This window comes from Pipistrellus hanaki (genome assembly GCF_964339955.1).
Source record: "Pipistrellus hanaki genome assembly, chromosome: 3".
NCBI lineage: Eukaryota > Metazoa > Chordata > Mammalia > Chiroptera > Vespertilionidae > Pipistrellus > Pipistrellus hanaki.
The window spans coordinates 133,360,717-133,368,343 of record NC_140505.1 but is presented as its reverse complement, the minus strand read 5'-3'; positions in this window follow the sequence as shown (position 1 = coordinate 133,368,343).

The following is a 7,627-nucleotide window of genomic DNA, read 5'->3' as shown; positions in this document are numbered from 1 at the left end:
AAAAGAATGGAATAAGAACCACAGAACACCCAGGCTGATCCTGAGAGAAGGGGGTAGCTTCCTGTGTGGGGGTGGGTGTAGGGTGGGGCAGAGCAAGATGTGTGCTTGGGTTTCATTTAGAAAAAACAAACATTATATTGCAATATAATTTACTTCTAGATTTTTATTTGGAAAATGGTATAAAAATACCCAACTTTTTTTGTTGAACACCTCCCTCCTCACCTCCTGAATTAGGTTGAGGTCCCTTGTATTTCTTCATTGCAATTGCATTCACTTTAACTGTTAACGTATTTGTTATTATTTGTTTAATATCATCCCTCCTTGGACTATAAGTTCCATGAAGCAGGGATCTGGCAGCATTGTTCACTGCTGTGTGCCTGGTGCCTAACAAAATACCACCTAGCAAATCGTGTGCACTCAATAAATATTTTGTTTTGTTTGCTCATTTGCCCGCTGCTTTTTTTCCTATTCTTTCATTCGGTCATTTATTTATGCATTCCTCTATCTCCACCCACCCCCTTCCCACTCCAACCTGCCTTTATCTTCCATCCCCTCCTCCATTCCCATCCCACCACTGTACCCCATTCCCACCCACCCTACCTCCCTCCCATTTAGCGTGAGTTTTAAAAGTTAACAAGTGGGGAGAGATTAACCAAAGAACGTATGCATATATGCATGTCCCATGGACACAGACAATAGTGCAGCGAAGGCCTGAGGCGGGAGTGGAGGGGGTGGCTAGAAGGGGTCAACGGTGAAAAAACGGTGTATCTGTATTACTTTCAACTATAAGATAAATAAAATAAAAGAAACAAATGGAAGTTAACAAGTGGAGGAAACTAAATGTAGGAAAGCAATCTTTGAAACTCAGACCTTCCAAATTGAGGGAACGAATATTTGAAGGTAAGAAAAGGACATTTGGTCAATGCCAAAGGGAAAGTGCGGTCTCCCCAGCAGCCTTTTCCCACGCGCTGCGGCTTCCCCGGCAGGTGCTGCCCCTCCTGGATTTGGACAGCCAGAGGCGGATTGGCAGAGTACTTCCCTCTCAATGGTCTGGCCTGGGGACAGTTGGCTGGAATCACAAGTGGCTTCCTGGCTAACCCCAGCGGTACTTCAGCTTTCATAAATGGCTCATTTGTGGAGCTGCAAGCTTCCAGCACATGAGGGATTTCCCTTTGTTAGATCCTGACCTGCAGAGCTGTGTTCCCATGCCAAAGCTGTGTGTCAGACTCTTAAAGGGGAAGGAAGGAAGGAAGGAAGGAAGGAAGGAAGGAAGGAAGGAAGGAAGGAAGGAAGGAAGGAGAAAAAAGAGGGAGGGAGAAAGGGAAGAAAATAAATAAGGAAAGGAAGAAATCAAATTTTGGGGAATATTGACTGTTAGACACCTAATATGTTCTTTGTTAAAATATATTTTTAAGTTAATGTGACCTAAAAGAAGTTATTGTGATATTGGCAGCCCCTCTCTGCTCTGCATTTCCTTACATGATTGCACACTTAAGAAAGAAAACATAGTGCTGGAAAGGAACTTCAAGTATAAATGCCAAAGCCTTCGCTGCACAGATTAAAATAATGAGGATCTGAGGTGAGTGACTTATTCAATCACTTAGTTCAGGAGTCAGGGCCAAAACTCAAGTCTTCTGACCAGTCCTGGACCTTTCTGCTCCACAGACTGCAGTTTTTGTTTTAGTGAAAGTGAATTTCAAACAGACCATCCTCCATAAATGTGTTTCCTCAACTCATTCGCCTGTGTCAAAACCTCACAGGGGGCCCAGCTTCGGATGGCAAAGGACAAATATTATATTCTTTAAAAAATGGTCAGAAGAAAACTTGATATCTCAATGCCACCGGACCGTGTGAATAGGAACCCGTCATTATGGTGTGGGCAGTAAAAAGACAACAACAACAATTAAAGAAACAGATTCCATCCCAGCCATGTTGCTCAGTGGTTGAGCATTGACCTATGAACCAGGAGGTCACAGTTCGATTCCCTATCAGGGCACAAGCCAGGGTTACAGGCTCAATCCCCAATGTGGGATCAATGATTCTTTCAATGATTTTCAATCAATGATTCTTTCTCATCATTGATGTTTCTATACCTCTTTCCCTTTCCCTTCCTCTCTGAAATAAGATGATATATATTTTTTAAAAAAAGAAAAGAAACAGATTCCAGTTAATTCCACGCACACTGGCTGCCTTTGAGGGGGAAAAAAGGAATAAAAAATATTTTCCCAACTATTCTCATGTAGACTGCTTGCATCTGCCCTATGTAACCTGAAGGTGATATTTCCCCTTGTAAAATCATTTGTGCAAACCCACCAATGATATTAATCATTTTGTCTGTCTACTGTCTCAAAATAATTGATCTTACATACATTAATCTAATTAAAATAGCCAGGCCCTTTCTTTGAAGAAAACCCAAAGGTCTTTGTAAACTGTCCTTCAGAGGTCAGAAAGGCAAGTCTTCTGGAAGGGTCTAGAATTTGCTTCAATCCATTAAGATAAAACCAAAGAATGTGTTTTTAATGCATCGATAAAAACATACATTAAAATATTTGGTATTTTTAGTCAGTCTCCAACTTACTAAACAGTCATATCCCAAAAGTTAGTGAGTAAATGGGTTGTCTGGAATTCAGCGTGCATTTTCCCATAGAAACAATGTCACCCATAGGACTTAGTTCCCAGACTGCCCTCGAAGTGCTATTTAACCCATAGTGTAGCAAACTGTTATGCATTTTTGTGTTATAATTTACGTTTGATATTCCTAGTGAATTCGCATAAAAATAATTGATTACTTAGTACATTACTTAAAAGGCTAACATCTAAAAGGACTAGATTCATTATAGATTTTTGAGCTAAAACATAGAGACTTTGAGTAATTTCTGTAGAAGGCTAAGGGGTACTTTTAAAACACTAGAGGTAGATAATATTAGGTCTGTAGGTATCTGATTCCAGTTGGTCACTATGACGAAAGGGGGGAAATAGAAAGAAAAAGGCTTGTGGTGCCCATTCAACTTCCATTACTATCAAGGTAATAGGACAAGAACTTGGAAAGGAGAAGAGTACAGTGGTTAAAATTATGTACCCATGTGTGTTCACTGAGCAGGGAACAACGACAGAAGGAGGGGAGTAAGACACACACAAGGGAGGGGAAGGAAAGGGACCTGGTTCTGAGAGTTCTCTTTGTTGTTCATAGTGTTGTTTGTAGTGCTGGCCTTGGGCCATGCAACAGAAAGTTCAAAAGGGAAAAAGTGTTAGGGGGTAGTCTGCTTGTGATTGTATACACTGATATATAGGATATTCAACCAACAGGTATTTGTTCTCCAGGAGAAAGAACCCAGGTTGAATGCATATACACACCTACTGAAGAACTACATTGTCCCAAGAGCTGGGGGTTGGGTGGGGAGGGGAGATACAAGGTCAAATGCAAATATTACCAAGCTATCATCCTTTACTGGTGGACATAATAGCTGGCATTTCTTACTTGTTTTTACTCATTTCATCTTCACAATGACTATATGAAGTATTATTATTATCATCCCATTGTAAAGTTGAAAAAACTGAGACACAGAAAAGGTAAGTAATTTGCTCAAAGTCAGATGGCTAGTAGGTAGTGGGCCAATATTTGAACTCAGTCTGAGGACTGAGCTTGTATTCATAACCATTGGGCTATACTTTGCCCCGACATTTCTCTGGACAACATTCTTGTCTCTTGTCTGAGCCTGATTCCATCTGGGATTCAGAATGCCCTCGGAGAAGTGGCTGTGTCTGGAGCCTGGAAATGGAAGAGGCATCCAAGATCATGCCTTTTAGCCTGCCTTCAAATTCTACAGTTACTGTGAAGAAAGTTGCATTCCCAAAGAGAACATGTCAGACTGGAAGAAAATTATTACAAAAGGTCTCCAGAAGGACCTCTGAAACTTGGATCCTTTTTTTTTTTTTTTCATAAGCCGAAAGCCAGTTTTCCTAAATCACAGAATGAAACAAAGTACATCTTTATCACGTATTGTTTTGACACCATTGCCCTTCATATGACTGAACAGGCATTCCCATTGTCTCTTTAAATAATTTTTAAATCCTCCTGAACTTCGGCTTGGAGACTCTCTTTTGAAACAAATCTACCTCCCTGGACAGACTAACTCATATTTTTTTTTTAAATTTCGACCTGGCAAAAGTTATTATCCCTCATAAAACTTTACTTTCTCTTTTCTCTAAGCCAACACATAAACCATTCTTCCTGATTATACATGCCTCTTCTCAAGCTGTAACCATTACTCTGTCAACTTCCCATTGAGGTTAATCTACAAGTGAGAATTTAAGTGGACCCCTGGGGCAGAGTATTCTCACAGTGGACAAAGCTTAGGCTGAAATCAGCCAGTCCAGGTTGAAATCCCAGTTCTGCCATGTGGGGCAAGCTAGTTAACCTTGCTAAGTTATTGTTTCCTCTCCTGTAAAATGAATACGATACTAATAACATGGGTAAACAGTACAGTTGTGCTGAGAATTAAATGAGATATTGTATATAAGAAACTTAATTCAGGGTAAAATCACCATAAAATTCAACAAATGTTAGTCTCCATTTATTATTATTATTTCAGAATGAAAAATAATCAGAGATGTATACAAAGATAGATATTAAGAGATGTTCAACACAATTTTTTTATGAGTAAAAAATTTAGAAGCAGTTTATGCCCTACCAGAGTTAAATACACAGCCAGTTAAAAGGTATGTTCAGAATATTGGGAACTATGCAGACTATATCAGTTCAGACTATATTTAAAAACTGAACCACAAAATCTGTAGAGTATGATATCTGAGGGGGAAATGTATATATAGAAAAAAGATGGAAAGAACCTATATCAAGAGAAAATTGCAATCATCTCCACAGAGACAAGGGGTACGAAGTGCAGATGGGTATTGGAATTATGGGTGATTTTCAAAAAAAAATATGTTGTATTTTTCTGTGTTTTCTAAGTTTTGCACATTTTATAACTAGGAAAATTATATGCTATTGAAAAATACTATATGAGGTTTAGTCCTCCCAATGATCTCCTCCTGGCTCCAATTAATTCAGACATCCAGTTCATCCCCTTCCACAATGCCTTTCTCACTCAGAGTTGTTTCCTCTGCACAGCTGCAGCTGGTTTTGGATACTTGGCAGGGTCTGTAGTTGGTGTTTAGATATATTTATGTGGGCTCTTTCTCCCTCATCAGATTGCATTTCTGCAAGAGTATTTTCCCTGTGTTTTTGCTATAATTGTGCAGTGACTTGGAAACTCTTTGTCCCAAATGTTAACTGATTGAGGTCATTGTAAATAATTTGGGGAGAAAAACAAACTTGCTTAAATTGCTTCATTAAGAGCATTAACATTTATTGGGAGCTAGGTTCAAATGTCAGGAATGGAGAGGCTTATAGACCAGTTGAGAAGCAGGCCAGGTGCCTGATACATGCTATATATTTCTGAAGGTATTTCATTTCTCCACAGAAATATCACATTTCCAAGGCCTTTTACATTGAAAAGGTGGTCACAGGACTTGTTCTGTCCTCTAGAATGGGAGAAGTGGTATATGCCAATTTCAGGCATTGAATCATTTCTCTGTTCTTCTGTGAATTCCTGTTTCTTTGCTGGCTGGATAGTGCCAGGGTGACTTTGAAGCCAAACTATGGTAGAGCCATGAGATGAAAAGGACCTTGGCCCTGGAGTCTTTGCTTAGAGGAAAACCACCCAAGAGAACTACCTGAACAGAAACATCTTAAATGAATGGTATTCATGAAAAAGATAAGGCTTTGCTTTGGCAAGGTGGCTGAGTTGGTTGGAGCATCATTCCATATACCGAAAGTCTATGGGTTCAACAATTCCTGGTCAGGGGACATCAAGGTTGTGAGTTTGATCCCCAGGTGGGATCAAATATTCAGAAAGCAACTGATCAATGTTTCTTTCTCACATAGATGTTTCTCTCTGTCTCTATCTCTCTCCCTTCCTCTCTATCTAAAAATCAATGAAGACGTATCTTTGGGTGAGCATTAAAAGCAAAGAAAAAGATAAGACTTTTATTATATAAAGGCATTGAGATTTGAGTATTTGTTCTTGCAAATAACCCTATCCCAACTGAAAAAATAAAATTATAAGTAAAGAGTTCAAGATAACATATTCTAAGCACCAAACAAATAGTAGAATATACTAAACAACATTTGTTTATTGCTTTACTTTCCACCAAGATTTTCTGACTCCAAATACTGTGTTCTTCCCCCTATTGCATACTGATTCCTTACCTCTAGGCATAAATACTACAAGAGTTCAGAGCAGTGACTAATGATTAATTGTTATGCAATAGAAGATGTATTACCTAAAATGTTTAGGCACTACTTCTCAAACATTGGTTCTATGAGAAATTAATACTCTACTTCCAAAAAATAGCATTCAAAGAACAAATGAGTTTGGAAATTTAACTGGGTTAAACAAATGTTTTCTATTTACTGCCAAGTTCTCAGGGCCTTTAACTTATAAGTTGGAAGCTCACATAGATAAGGTATGCTTGTCTTTTACTTCTTTCTACAGTCATCAGGAATAGCGAATACTAAAACCCCGAGAAAGGCTGTTCTGGATCGTTTCCTCAGCTCTCCATTGCACCTTGCTTCCATGTTAGTTTGCTCACTTTCTCTCAGTTTATTTCTCAGCTAGTGTGTTAGAGACAGCAAAATTCTCAGATAAGCCCATTTAATCAAGATTAAATGGGACTTCCAGGGGATTAAAGAAATGGTTTTATTTTTTAGCTAATTCCAAATAAGAACAGAGCATATTCATTGCAACTGAAAGATATACAAATTTGTATGAGAACAAAAATAAAAAGATGTGCACCAACCAACTTCTATCAAACCCAACCAGCAGAGGCAACCTATGGCATTTACTACCACAGGAGACTGCCGAGGCAAGGGAGAGTAGGATTTGAGGAGGGATTAGATAATTTTATGAGCATGACTAGCATTTAAAGCTCTGTGAACTAGAACAAAAAAGATACGAGGAAATGAAGTCTCATGTTCCAAGATGTAAAGTGATCACATGTAGAGGGAGGGGCAAGAAGGAATTCTCACCTCGCAATCCAGCGTGGGATATTACACAATGGGCCAGGTGCAAGGGGCTTGACTTTCCCCTCTTTATTTTCCTTTTCCTTTTCTCTGGTACATCTGATTCTGGCTAAACAGGAGGTGGGGATATCAGCTCTGACAAATAGCGATTTGATCCCACAGGGCAACTCCGATTGAAAATCAAGATAACACAAATATTTTCAATTCTTCAAGTTGAACCCAGACTAAGTATTTTGTTTTGTGGGTGATCTCTCTGTTCTCTTATTAAGGGAAGATCGTTTTATGAGAGCTAAGAATATTTGCATTCCTAGCCTGGGAAGAATTTAAAATTTCCAACCAACACATTGTTCCAGTGAATAAAAAGAACTAGAAGTTTCTGCAAGGTAAGGTAGGATTATCTGAATTAGTTGAGACTCTTGAACAAGGATGAACTCACTTTTGAAGTACTGGCTATATTAAGAGATGCTTTCATCTTAAGCAGAAAAATCAATTTGAGCTGCAGTACTCTGAGCTTAGTGATGATTGGAGGTCCTACAGGAGGCGATG